The sequence below is a fragment of the Hyaena hyaena genome, unplaced genomic scaffold (genome assembly GCF_003009895.1).
Source record: "Hyaena hyaena isolate Hyena2069 unplaced genomic scaffold, ASM300989v1 scaffold_653, whole genome shotgun sequence".
Taxonomy (NCBI): domain Eukaryota; kingdom Metazoa; phylum Chordata; class Mammalia; order Carnivora; family Hyaenidae; genus Hyaena; species Hyaena hyaena.
In genome coordinates this window covers 612,208-626,845 of record NW_024081287.1, presented here as the reverse complement: position 1 = coordinate 626,845, position 14,638 = coordinate 612,208, and the positions used below count along the sequence as shown (strand labels likewise).

Below are 14,638 nucleotides of genomic sequence, written 5' to 3'. Positions count from 1 at the left end.
TGGCAAGAGTGGGCCAGAGAGCTGGGGGAGTGTGTCAGTATAGAACCAAGGGAAGTTTCAAGAAGGAGCCAGTGAATACATGCTGAGGGCTGCAGAGCTGTCAAGCATGACAAGGAGGGAGCAATGTCCACTGGATCTAAAGAGGTCCTCAGTGATCCCAGTGATTTCTGTCTCAGGGGCCTCTTGTGCTGGAAGGTGGATGATCCCTGTAGATTGAGGATGGCTTATTTCAGATAAGCCTGGCTTGAAAACTGCGAGCTTCTTCTCTTTCAGTCCACCTGGCTTGAAAACTGACGAATTTCTTGAACTCTTCCCTTCTCTTTGTCTATTTTTCCCACCAGTCCTTGCTAAATCATGTCTACATTCTGTCTACTCTGTTTCAGCAGTATCTTCTGCTTCTGTCTTCTTTTCTCTATTCATACTGCCACTTACCAAGTCAAGTCCAGGTAGCCTCATGCCAGCAAGTTGCACAGACACCTGTCCTGCCCTGCCCAGCTCTTGTACGTGGGCATAACCACCCTCTGCTCTTCCTTTCCCAGCTGCTTTGTATCATAGTCCTCTTTCTCTCCCACGAGATCGACTCTGGTTGCAGCCCTATTTGCCAGTTCCTTTCTTTAAAATGGGGTTCTGAGGAAAGGAAGTCAGCTGTATTTTTTGAGTGTCTGTTAGACAGTGGGTGGTGTGGAAACTTGACATACACCTTCTTGTTGAACCATCAAAGTGACTCCATTCTTTCCCCCTTTCTCACATGTGAGGCAGTGGAGGCTCAGGATGGCTAGGTATCCTTCTCAGAGTACTCTAGCTGGTAAAAGGACAGGGCCAGAATTCAAACCACATCTGCCTGATGCAGGACTTAAACTGGTTTCATTTTAGGGGCACCTGGGTGGCTCAGTTGGTTGAGCATCCGACTTTTGATTTCGGCTCAGGTCACTATCTCACATTTTGTGGGTTCAAGCCCCACATCGGGCTCCATGCTGACAGCGCAAAGCCTGCTTGGGATTCTTTCTGCCCCTACCCTACTTGAGCACACACACATTCCTCTCTCTTAGAAATAAACATTTTAAAAAAGAAATAAACTGTTTTCCTTTAATCCACGTGTTGAATACTGTCTAGCTGCTGTATGGAGATGGTGCTTCTCCATGCAGCCTACGATAAAGAAACAGACTAAGGCAAGGACACACCAGTTGAGAGCGGAGAACCTTTCAAGAAAGGCTGCACAGTCCGCCACCACATTTCAGGGACCCCGGTGCACATCTGTACTGCAGCTTGCCCCCAGCCCACCCACTACTGTCTGTTCCTCTTCCCTGCTTTGTGTTCTCCATTGTACTTACACCATTTCTGACCTACTGAACAGTTTTACTTATTTATTTATTATCTCTTTGCCCCACTCCAGATTGTAAGATTTGTAGATTTTTAAAATTCTTTTTATTTATTTATTTGTTTATTTGTTTGTTTTTATTGAAGTATAGTTGGCATACCAAGTCATATTATTTTCAGGCATACAACATAGGGATTGGACAATTCTGAACATTACGCTACCCTCACCACCGTGACTGTACTTACCATATGTCACTGCACAGCGGTATTGCAGTGTTACTCCCTTTCTTCCTCATGCTGTGCTTTTCATCCCCATGACTTATTTATTTTGGATCTGAAAAGTTACAAAATGTGTACCTCTTTATCCCCTTTACCTATTTCGCCCATCCCACCAGCTCATCCCCCCGCCCCCACCTCTGGCAACCACCAGTTTGTTCTCTCTATTTATCCTTCAGTTTCTGTTTTTGTGTATTCACTTGTTTGGTTTTTTAGATTCAGACTTTGTGGATTTTTGTCTCTTTTGTTCACTACTGTATCCCCAGTCCTTAAACAGTACCTACTGTATCATAGGTGCTCAGGATACATTCTTTGATTGAACAAATGAATTAGTTAAGGTGGAGTCAAAGTAAAGGAAGGCATTGAATGAATTTCAGAGTTGCTTCAAACACCAGTGAGTGTTTGTGGCTCATTTTTAGGGGCTGCAGATGCCAAGATGAAGCTGTAGGGTTGGTCATAGGTCATTACTGGGAATGAGGTGAAGTGCTTGTCAGCAAATACAATTTCCGAGATCATGTGCTAAATAGGAGAATATGGCATTGGTATTCTGTCTCAGTTATTTCTTGTTGCATGAGAAACCACCCTGTAACTTTACTTTATTGATTATTTTTCCTAATTTTGTGGTCAGGAGTTCATGTAGGTGGTTCATTGACACAAAACGGCATCATAAGGGCTTATTTATTTCGTCGCATCCACCAGGTGTCTGGGCCAGACTGAAAGATCCAAGAAAGCTTTCCTCACATGTCTGACTCCTCAGTGCTCCTCTCCATGGTGCTCTCCTTAACATGCTTAGCGTGGGCTTCCTGGCAGCGTGGTGGGCTTCCAAGAGGGAGCTATCCAAGCTGTGAAGGCGGAAGCCACAGACCTCTTAAGGCTCAGTCTCAGAAGTCACACATCACTTGCCCCACTCTCTGCTGGTAAAGACGAGTCACAAGGCTATCCCAGAATAAAGAAAGGGAGAAGAGTTTACCTCTCAAAGACAGGGTGGCAAAGAATATAAAGCCCCCTGTAGTTCACCACTGCTCGTTAGGAGATTAGACTGTTAAGATGCCCAGAACTGGCTTACTCCCAAGATGTACTTGACATTTCAAGAAGTTAATGAGAACTTATAGTGTAAAGATAATTTGCACAATTTTCTGAGAAACTCAGTATGGCTAAGTCAGCAGCTAATCCCAAACTTGCCAAGTTTATAGAGAGATCTATAAAGAAGGACCAACTGGCAGGTGAATGAAATTACTGGCTGAAACCATGATTTTTCTAAAAAGGCCTTTTATTATTTTAAATTAAAATTAAAAATAATTTTGTGAAAATCCTATATGCTCATCATAAAGATTTCAAGCAATTATGAAAAACACAATAAAGGAGCAAATCATCTAAACTTTCCTGTGCAGACAAAAAAAAATGCTAACATTTGGTGAGTTATTGTTTTGAGATGTCTTTATGCTCTTTATACTGCTATTCAGTTAGAAGGATGGCTCACACTCATTGGCTGACTCAGTAGATAGGCAGAAAGTTGATAGATGGAAAAATTATAAGAAGGAGATCACATTATACATGTTATTCTAACAAAATATTAAAACAAAGTTCACTTGAATTTAAAAGAAAAATAAAATTAAAATGAAGGAAGTAAAAACCTGAAGTAAGGGCTATTAATTTTAGAGTTATTAGTTCCTAAAAGATTACAGGAAGATAATGGGAAAATATGCAACCATCAAGAAGTTGGGTTTATATAAACTATATGTTAAAATTTTATAGACAGTAATAGTTTTTCCCTACTATAAAAGTTGAAGTGATCAGTCTTCTAACACTGTATCCTACACTACTTTCCTCAACTCCTGATTCTTGTGTCTTGTCTTATTTTCACTTTGTAAAATTTACATTCTTTTTTTCTAATATAATTCCCACAGGTGCTAGTTCTATATTTAAACAGGTTCAGTTATAATCATTATTTCTTTGGTTCTAAGCTCTTCATTTTGGTTCATCTTTTGGTTGGATGAATTGTGTCCCCCGCCGAAATAAATTTATGGATACTGTAGTACTATATTCCCCAAATTCTTTCATCTTTGAGAGTGTCTACTTGTTGACTTTATAACCTTAAATGACAGGTATAATGTTATTGCACACTCACATCTTTCTGTGCATTTTTGTGTTATGTTCCATTATGGAATGATGCTGTTTGAATCAGCCTGATGGTTTTCCCTTCAGACATTTCTTGATTTCTTTTTTCAAGGTAGATGCCTGCATATATCTTTACATGTCTTTATTTATTTTTATTATTTTTTAAAGTTTATTTATTTATTTTGAGAGAGAGCAAGTACGAGCGGGGGAGGGGCAGAGAGCGAGAGGGAGAGAGAGAATCCCAAGCAGGCTCTGTGCCCTGTCAGCATGGAGCCCAATGTGAGGCTCAATCTCACAAACCACGAGATCATGACCTGAGCTGAAATCAAGAGTTAGCCCCTTAATTGACTGACCCACTCAGGTGCCCCACATCTTTCTGTGTCTTGAAGTTCAATAACTTTACCTGGTTAGGTCTTGTTGTTGATAATTCTCTGTCATTTTTTCCAACTGTGTTGTGTGTCCCTCTGATCATGACATTAACCTCTTTCATGGATTTAAGGAAAATATCCTATATTGTAGCTCTGTGCACCTCTATTTACATTTTGTTGTTGTCATTTTGTTTGTTGGGTTCTTTTGTTTCTTTGGGAGCACCAGTTATCCTCATGTTGTACTGTCTTTGTGTGTCCTCATTGTCTATCATCTTCCATCCAATTGCATGAATACATTTTTCCCTCTGCATTGTTTTATTTTACCTCCAGCCTTTATTTCATGCTATCAATTTGCTTTTCAAGTGTGTTTGTTCTTTTCCTAGCTGCTTCTGACTTATCTATTAGATCTGAACTGGCAGTGTTTTGACTTCCACTTATTTCCTTAACTTCAGAGTCTCTTTTTCTATCTCATTCTGCCAATTTAACATCTTTGAGTCCCTGCTTTAGTGATTATGTATATATGTGACCCTTGAACAACACTGGTTTGAACTGCATGGGTCTACTTATATATGGGTTTTTAAAAATTAAAACAGTACAGTACTGTAAATGTATTTTTTGTCTTATGAGATTCTCCTAACATTTTATTTTTTCTAGCTTACTTTATAAGAATACAGTATATAATACATATTATATTAAAAAAATGTGTGCTGATCGACTCTTTATGCTATCCAGAAGGCTTCTGGTCAACAATAGGCCATTAGTACTTAAGTTTGGGGGGAGTCAAAAGTTAATCTGGATTTTTGATGGCATGGAGGGACAGCACCCCAACTCCTGCATTGTTCACAAGTCAGCTGTACTTGTCGAGGTCCTTTACAATGAAAAGTGTTTGTAAGAAGACTGCTTCCAATATAAGGGTGTTTTTTCTTTTTGATTTAGTTTTTCAACAGTCTTTTGTGTTCTCTTGCTTTCTTCATTCATTTCTCTTATTGTAGTATGTTTGTATAGTTGCTATAACACTTTTTTCCCATTTGTTTCATTCTTAACTTGAGTTATTTAAATCTTAATATTTATTCTGACGTTGTGTAGTTGAATTCACCTGGACTTTCTGCCTTATTTGACATCAGTTATTTGCCTCCCTTTAAGCTACTTAATTATTGTATCTACTTTCCTATAGTCTGAGGGGTTAGGGTTGGGGGAGGGGAAGGAGTGGACTTTACTGCTGTTGAATGAAAAGCCCTTAGTGGAGGACTGTTCTTTATTTTGAATCCTCATTAAGTGTCCATATCAGAGCACATTCCACTATGCTAAAGATTTACCCACTTTAGGGACCTTGGTGTATCTCCCATTTTAACCTCAGTGCCTTGAAAGATAACACATTTTAGTGCTATCTTTAGCACTATATTTAGCAACTCACTGTTGCTAAAATGATACGTTGGGGCTTCTCTTCTTGATGGTTTTTCATGGCTTTATCTTACACTGGCTCCTCGTCACCTCAATTTACTTCAAATAATACTAGTCAGAAATTTAAGAATTTTATTCACTTATCCTCTTCAATTCTCCTTCTGCAGGGTGGTGTGGGCTTAGAAGCCACTTTGTACTATCATAAGACAAAATACATATTTTTTCCCTGTCTGTACTTTTTTGAAGTTTGAAGTAAAGTTTTATGCCATTCCTTTGTTTTATTGTTGTTAGTAAAATTTTGGCTCACTCTTTACCTTTACATTTCTCTCTTTTTCTGAGGAATAAAATTCTTTGGTGGGAAAATTCAGACTTTAGTGTCAGTTCAGATACAATTGAAGTGATTAAACACCAAGTATAATTCAGGGGTCACTTAATCTCTTGCATTATTTATTTTCATGACTTTATGTAATTATCAAAAAAATTGTTTGATAGTTTTTTGATAAGTAAAGAGTGTTACATGTTAGTTAGCTAAAAATTGAGTTGACAGAGAAAACCTCTGTTTTGGGTTTTTTGGCATTGAATGATGGAAAAATTCAGCAGAAAACAATTTCTTTACGATAGAGTACAGACAAGATTAGTCTCCCTGGAAGGTTTGTGGCAGCTTGAGTAGGGAGCAAATAGATCTGTGTTGCGCTCATTTGATGGAGAATTTTCTGTATCCTTAGCTTCTGTTATCACTGAGTATTGGTGGTAGGCAGAATTGTAAGATGGCCCTGAGATTCTCTCCTTGTGTGTATGCCCTGTATAATTCCTTCCCCTTCAGTGTCAGTGGGTCTGACCTAATCAGGTGAGCCCTTTACAAAGAGGATTTAAAGATCAGAGAGATTGAGACATGTGGCAGGTACTCTCCTGCTGGTCTTGAAGATGCAGCCTTTATGAGTTCGGCACCAACCAGGAAGTAAATTCTGCCAACAAACATGTACGCTTGTAAGAGTTCTCCTCACATGACACCTCAGCCCCGGCCAAAACCTTGAATTCAGCCTCGTGAGACCCTGAGTAGAGAACCAGTGGAAATGTGTCCAGACTTTTGACCTACAGGACTGTGAGAACACCTACTGATTTGGTGTTATTTTAAGCCACTCAATTGTGGTAATTAATTATGTAACGAGTAAACCAATACAGTATATGAATTTTTAAAAAGTACTTTTAGCTTTAAGTGATTTGCTTTATTTTAATTAAGCCTGATTTTCTCCCTACAGGGAAACTATCATTTCTTATTTTATAATTTACTTTTTCAAAGAGGAAGCTTTCGTAATTCAGTTTCCAAATTTTATTGGGGTTTTGTGTGTGTGTGTGTGTGTGTGTGTGTGTGTGTGTGTGTGTGTGTGTTTGCTCCTATCCCCTCTCCTCTGCCCGGTTTTCTTCCCAAACCCTGAGACCACAATGGGAAGTCTAGAATGTTTACTGGTCCTGACTGTAATCACAGCCTGGAAACACTAATGAAAATGGCTTAAAAGTGTAGTGGAATCACATTAGAACCACGGTTTTAGAAAACAGGTCAACATATAGGTTAATGGCAAATGGTTAAGTTTGATGTGATCTTAAAATTTTCCTTTTACTTTTTATTTAAAAAAATTTTTTTAATGTTTTTATTTATTTCTGAGACAGAGAGAGAGAGACAGCATGAGCAGGGGAGAGTCAGAGAGAGAGGGAGACACAGAATGTGAAGCAGGCTCCAGGCTCTGAGCTAGCTGTCAGCACAGAGCCCAACACGGGGCTCGAACCCACGAATCATGAGATCATGACCTGAGCCGAAGTTGGACATTTAACCGACTGAGCCACCCAGGCACCCCTACTTTTAATTTTTAATGTTAACCTTCTTTATTTACATTCCCAACACTGCAGAATCATGATGCACAATTCACTTAATTTCTACAGAGTGAACGTATTTATGTAACACACCCAGATAAAGAAATAGAACATTTCCAGAACTCCTCAATTTTCCTTAGGCTCCCTTTTACTCATTAACATCCCCCGTCCCCTCAAGGTAGCCACCATTCTTGTGTGTCTAGCACTATATGTTAGCTGTGCCTTTGTTTGAACTGTGTTTTCTTTTTGGCTGTTTTGGCTCAGTTTTATGTTTGTGAGAATCATTAATGTTGGTGCCTTAAGCAGTAGTTGGTTTGCTCTTGTTGTTTTATGGAATTTATTGTGTAAATATACCACAATTTATGTACCCATTGTACTATTTTATTCTTGTGGAATGGGTTGGTTTCATTTGGGGCTCTTACCATTAGTGCTGCTATGTACATTCTTATACATGTATTTTGGAATTTGGATGAATGTTCGTAGTATACTTAGAAGAATTGCTAGAGATTATATATATCATATGTTTATATATAAGCTTTATGTGAAAGATATATATATATGTATATATATATATATACATATATATATATATTCTCAGCTTTAATAGATGTTAAAAAATAGTTTCCCAAACTTACTGAATCAATTTATATGCCCACCAGCAATGTATGAGAATGGCACTTGCTTCCTGTCTTCACATAACACTTAGCACTGCAATTTTTATTATCATTGTCATCATCATTTTTAATTGTAACCATTCTGGTGGGTGTTGGTGGTATCTCAGTGTGCTTTTAATTTTCATTTCCCCTGATGGCTCATGATATTTAACACCTTTCCGTATGTTTATTGAAGGCCAGTAATTTTTAAACTTTGGGTCATGATCTATTATTGGGTCATGAAATCAATTGAGTGCATTAAGACCAACATTTGAAAGATCTGAAGTAGAATAGCATACAAGAGGCTGAACTGCAAATTATAATGGTGAGTTGGTATTGTGAAACTTTTGTTTCAATTTCATATACATAAATGTATGCATGTCTATGTCTGTATGCCTACATTTGTATACATCTGTCTGCCTCAGCTTCTTATTTATATACATAAGTCTTTGTGTACTGAGTGACTGTGTAAAATATATTTATTATAAGAAATATTTGTTTTTATTTCTTATTGCCAGAAAGGTTTACAAAACCCTGCTATATATACTGTGCATTAAAAACAATCTACAGCTTCATTAAGCATAAAAACCACACTCATCTCACTTGCACACAGCACACAACTGGGAGACTGAGCTAATAGCTGGCATAATGGAGATGTGATTCATGATGTTTTGCTGGGCCAAACTGGAAGCAAACCACTAAGATGAAATACGTAAAGCATAAGTAAAGTCCTTCATGCAACAAGAGTAAAGTCTGAAATTGAACAAGGGTAAGCTACTCTGACAGCAGTACATAGGATAAAGAACACAACAGCTCTAAATACAAAAAAGCCTTGGGCCTCCAGAGCTTCTTGAAAGTGAATCTGTGTTGGGGCGCCTGGGTGGCTCTGTCAGTTACGCATTTGACTTTGGCTCAGGTCATGATCTCGCCCTTCAGAGTTGGAGCCGCAGGTCGGGCTCTGTGCTGACAGCTCAGAGAGAGCCTGGAGCCTGCTTCAGATTTGTGTTTTCTTCTGTCTCTTTACCCTTCCCCTGTTCACACTCGGTGTCTCTCTCTGTTTCAAAAATAAATAAACTTTTTAAAAATTAAAAAAAAAAGGATCTGTGGATGGCGATCTGGGAATCTGTGTGCTTCAAAAGCTTCTCAGCGATTCTGATGTTCTGACAACTTTGGAAACCACTGATACAGGCTGCAGACGCCAGTGGATTTCACCTGTAAGGAGGGGAGTTCTCATGGAAATGGTGTTCTCAGTGTACAAAACTTTTTTAAGCCTAACAATCCCCAAAGTGTAATTCTATCCTGTTTCTTTTACCCCCTAAATTATTTTTATTCTATAGCAGCAAAATTCAGGAGAAGCCATTTAATTGAAGGACCATTATCTATAATTTCTATACAGTTAGAATAGAAGACAGACAGCAGAGTTAATTTGCTTTCTAATCCCCCTCCCTAGATTTTAACTCCCTAACCCTCTTTTTCTACAAACCCATTCTTTAATAGAGCCCCTATTGTGAGTTGCATATATTTCTCAATTATATAATACTTTGGTGCCTTTGTCTGTGAGATTTACTGTATTTTCACATTTGTGTACATTTTAAAGTTAAATTCTGAAGGTTTTATAAGCACCCTGCTTTCTAATTAACAGTGAGCGTAAGTAAGGTGCCATAAAAGGTAGTGTGACAAATATTAACCATGCATATTAGGGAATATTCAGAATCAATCTAGATTGCGTTGTTCCCACCCACCCCCACCCCATCCCCCACCCCCCGACACAAAGGTAAGACTTACACTATACGAGACTTGAGAGAATGAATGTGTAATTTGGACAAACACTTCCCTGAATGCCAGTATTACTTTATACACTAATTATGGGATTTTAAATGCCAGTGAGTTCTGTTTCCTTTGTGTGAATTTATGAATGTAATAAAAACACTTTTGGAAAGCTAATCAAATAACACAATCTAAGATTTAATTACCAGCTTTTTAAAGATTTTATTAACCAGGTCTTCTATATTGCCAAAATCACTTAGGTGACTTAGGAATCACAGAATTGTCCTTAATGTTTTATTATATCCTCAGAATCAAATGGTGTTCTTTTCCTTCTTTCTCCTTTTTTCTTCCTCCCTTCCCTCCCCTTTCCTTCTTTTCTTTCCATACAGTTAACAAAAATTTAGCATAGAAAAGTACAAAGAGGGGCAGCTAGGTGGCCGAGTTGCTCTTGATTTCTGCTCAGGTCATGATGTCACAGTGGTGGGATTGAGCCCCAGGTCAGGCTCCATGCTGGGTGTGGAGCCTGCTTGAGATTCTCTCCCTCTCTCTCCCCAACCCTGTTCCTTTCCTGCTCAAATGTGCATTTGCTCGCTCTCTCAAAAAAGAAAGGAAGGAAGGAGGGAAGGAAGGAAGGATGGAAGGAAGGAAGGAAGGAAGGAAGGAAGGAAGGAAGGAAGGAAGAAAAAGAAAAAATTTAAAACTACTCAGATTTCTATAGCTCAGATAAAAGTGCCATTTATATTTAGTAGGATTTCTTCTAGACATCTTGGTATATACACACACACACACTCACTCTTACAAACACCTAGTTTTACATAAAGAAATTAATACAATATATGATGCTCTGTTACTTGTCTTTTAGGGCTAGACATTGTTTTCTATCCATTTCTCTGTGCTTTCTTGCCAGTAAATAGTAAATACATCATAATTTTTAATGGTTACGTTATATATCCATATCCATATGTGTATCCATACATACATGCATATACCCTTATTTAACTAACCTCCTATTGATAGATATTTATACTGCAACTTCCCCCTCTCTGTTATGTGTCTAGTTCACATTCTTGCACATTTAGCACTTCGCACTTATACAGTTATATTCGTAAATTCCTGGAAGCCTGATTGCTGAGCCTAAAGGTAAATGCTGTTGTATATCAGTTCCCAGACTGCCCTCCAGAATGGTTATCTCAGCAAAATGATAGCGTGCATGGTTTTTCACACTTTCTCAATATTTGATTTTGTCCTTCTTAAAAATTGACAAATGACCAAAAATTCTGTCATCATTTAAAAATTTACATCTCTTTGATTATGAATGAAATCGTACATATTTCCAAGTGCTTGTTGGATATCCCTATTTCTTCTTTGTTTCACTGCTTCAATATTTTTATTGGGATGGTTTGGCCTTTTTCTCATTGACCTGTAAGAGATCTGTGAATATTGAGTTATTGTTACTTGGACTCTAAGTTCGTCATTTGACTTTTAACTCCATACAACAGTGATTTTTAACTTAAACTAAATGTCACTTATTTGTTTTTACTTTTGTACATAAAATTTTTGTCAAAAATTTATCACTGTGTCACTTTATAGTTTTAAGCTTTGGTATCATAGTTAGGAATGATGATTGTCCTTGCAGGATTGCAGAGATACCCATGTTTCCTCATAGTAGCCTTAGAGTTTAAATTTTTTACATGATAATCTTTGATCCATCTGGGGTTTATTTTTGAATAAGGAGAAAGATAAGCCAGTTTTATTTTTACTTACCCCCATCGCTAGTCAGTTTTCAGACTTTAAGAATACATACCCAATTTACCACTGATTTAAAGCGACTCATTTTCTTACATTATTCCCTTATATATGTGAACCTATTTCTGGGTTCTGTTCTGTTCAATTGACCTGTCTATTTCTGAATAATTATTACTGTGTTTTGTTTCTGTGGCTTTACACTATTTTTTTTCTTGTTTTATTTTTGAGAGAGAGAGAGAGAGAGAGAGAGAGAGAGAGAGCATAAACAGTGGAGAAGCAGAGTGAGAGCTGGACCCAGGATCTGAAATGGGCCCTGTGCTGACATCAGTGAGTACAATGTAGGGCTCTAACCCACACACCTAGAGTTCATGACCTGAGCTGAAGTCAGACTGAGTCACCCAGGTGCCCAGGCTTTATACTATTTTTTTTTTTTTTATGGAATAAGTATCCGTTCAATTTTCTTCTTTTTCAGATTTTGTTTTTTCCATGTTTACCTGATGAATGTAAGAATCATTTGGTCAAATTAAGAAAAGCCCTGCTGGAAATTTCAAGTAGGGTTGTACAAGATTATTGTATAATCATATTGTGTGTGTGTATTTATGTGTGTGTATATACTCTTTGTATACTTTTTTTGTAAAATTATATATAGTTATATAATTGAGAGAATATTGGCACTTTTATAATACTGGGTTTTAGTTTTTAAAAATTTCCGTATAGATTCAGGCATTCTTTTAGGTCTCTCAGTAGCATTTTATGTGTTCTTCATATAGAATCTGGCCTTTAAAACATTTAACTAGATATTTTAGTTGATTGTTGTCATGAATAGAGTTATTTACTTTCATAATATTTCTAATTGTATTGATTTAAAAAAACTTCTGGACTTTTGTTTATTTATTTTATTTCCAGACACTTTAATGAGCACTCAAACATATTTTTAAATCATCTTCTGGTGGATTTTAGCCTTCAAAAGTCTCACCAGATGGTACCGAGGAGACTAAAAAAGTAAATATAGTTGCCTTACCATAGGACATGACTTGAGAATGGAGTCTAAAATAGGAATTTATGGAATATAATTTGTACATCCAGGAAAGACCAAATGTGGGCTGACCCTCATCACGGAAATGCAATATAAGTCAAGCTAAGTATATTAGAATGAATAAACATGCTGTACTTATGAGATTATTTAATATTGTGAGATGTTCTTGGTACTCGGTCTCTCAGGGATAATCTTTGTGAATTCCCTATTATTTATGTGAGCAGAAGAAAGGCTGGATTTAATTAAGCCTGAAGATAGAATTCCCTGTTTAGGTAAAGATTATGGGAAGAAGGGAAGGGAAAACTGAACCAACTTCTTCAAGAATAGGAGTCTACGAGGCTGTGAATTCCAGGCTTGCTAATTTTTTTGTATAACCCCACAGATAAAATATAAATTTTCTTGTTGAGAGTGATCCTACTTCCTCCTTCTGGTAAACACCTACCTGCCCTAACTACCCACCTCCCAACCCCCCAGTAAGTAGGTGTAAGATGGTCTGACAGTGCCATCTGGTGGCCACCTGGGGAACTGTAGGAATTTGGTCTCTTCTGTTGCACCTCCCGCCTGGGATAGTATCCTGGAAGCTTGATCCAGGTTTGGGAACAAGCAGCTTATGCCTGTGGCTACAGGCAAAGAGAGAAGATCATCAAAATCCAAGTCCTGGCAAAGGCTTGCTGGGGGAGCTCGGAAACAAGGAAGAAGCCAAAAGGCTACATTCACAGGAGGTGATAGAGAGCAAATATGAGATCTGAGAACAAAGGTCTGCAAAGCAGTTACAGCAGGAGACACCTGAACCATTCATTCCTGAAAAAAATATATATATATATTCATTTTTAATGAATATTAAAAATGAAATTTCATTTTTAATGAATATTAAAAATGAAATTTCATTTTTAAATGAAACATCTTAAGAATAGGGATTAGCTTAACTATGTCTCTGTTTGGTTCCAACACCTTTCTTCAAGGGTTTCCTCATCTACCTTTTATTATTATTTTTTTGTTGTCTTAAAATTTTTTCCCAACAGCTTAAAACTCAGATAATTTCAGATAATTCCAAAATGGCAAAATCTACTCCACATTTCCCTTCCTTCCTCTCTCTTTCCCCTCTTCCTCCCTTGCTCCCTACTTGATTTTCTCTTTTCCCTTCCTTTTCAGTTCTAATTACTGCATTCTCAGGAAAAGCTCCATCTTTCTTGTCCTTCATTCTGTTTGAGAGCCAAAACTTAGTCCTAAAATTACTGATAAACCACAGTAGAGCTTGTGGGTTAGCTTTTTCAGGGAAAGGGACCAGAGATTGTGAAATGAATACCTTGTGCCAGTGACACCCAAATCCTTGGAAAGAATCAGGAGTCCCTTCAGTATTCCATGAGGCTCAGTTCTTCTGTTCAACCCAATACGATTTCCCAAGTGCCTGCATTCAAGATTTTTGTCTCTTTTATTCACTGCCGTATCCCCAACTTTTAAGACAGCACCTGGCATGTGGAAAGATCTCCATTAGTATTTGTGGAAGGAATGAATGAATATTCTTGATGAATAAGCAAACATGGCCGATTCATTTCTACTGATATCTAATGGTGCTAATTCTCACTGGGAAAGCGTGATTTCGACTTTTGTGGGATAATTTAAGCAAAATACATGAGGGTATATCTAGCACAAAACAATTATTTTTAAAATTTCAACCTACCAACTGAGAGCCTTTCAGAAAATAACCTGTTGGTAAGTTGGGGACTCCCTACCCTTCCTTTTCATGTGTGAAGAGTGCATCTTTTATAGACATCCATGAAATGAAAATCCAACAAAATGACAGCTTTTACCTGTCTTGGCTTCTTACGGGCTCTTGGCATCCTCCTCCAAATAGAAGCTAAGGCCTTTAAATACAGAGAAGAAAACAAATTTGGAAAGCTGAAAACCATTAAACATTTGGTAAAACATCTTGCTGTGTATGTTTTCTGTTTGCTGAGTCTCTTTTGCATTGGAAATCCTTGATAACAGAGGTGGAGAAATATTTATTCTCTATATAGAACTAAGCACAGAAAAAACGTTGGCTTTACCTCATATTTTTCAGAATTGTGCCCCTTTTTTGTGATCCT

General features: G+C 37.6%; 1 protein-coding gene across 1 annotated transcript in view; it reads left to right on the top strand.

The window, feature by feature from the left end:
* Window positions 1-14,638, top strand: part of HTR7 (5-hydroxytryptamine receptor 7) — a 92,338-nt gene that overhangs the window by 68,522 nt on the left and 9,178 nt on the right. The window lies entirely within an intron of this gene.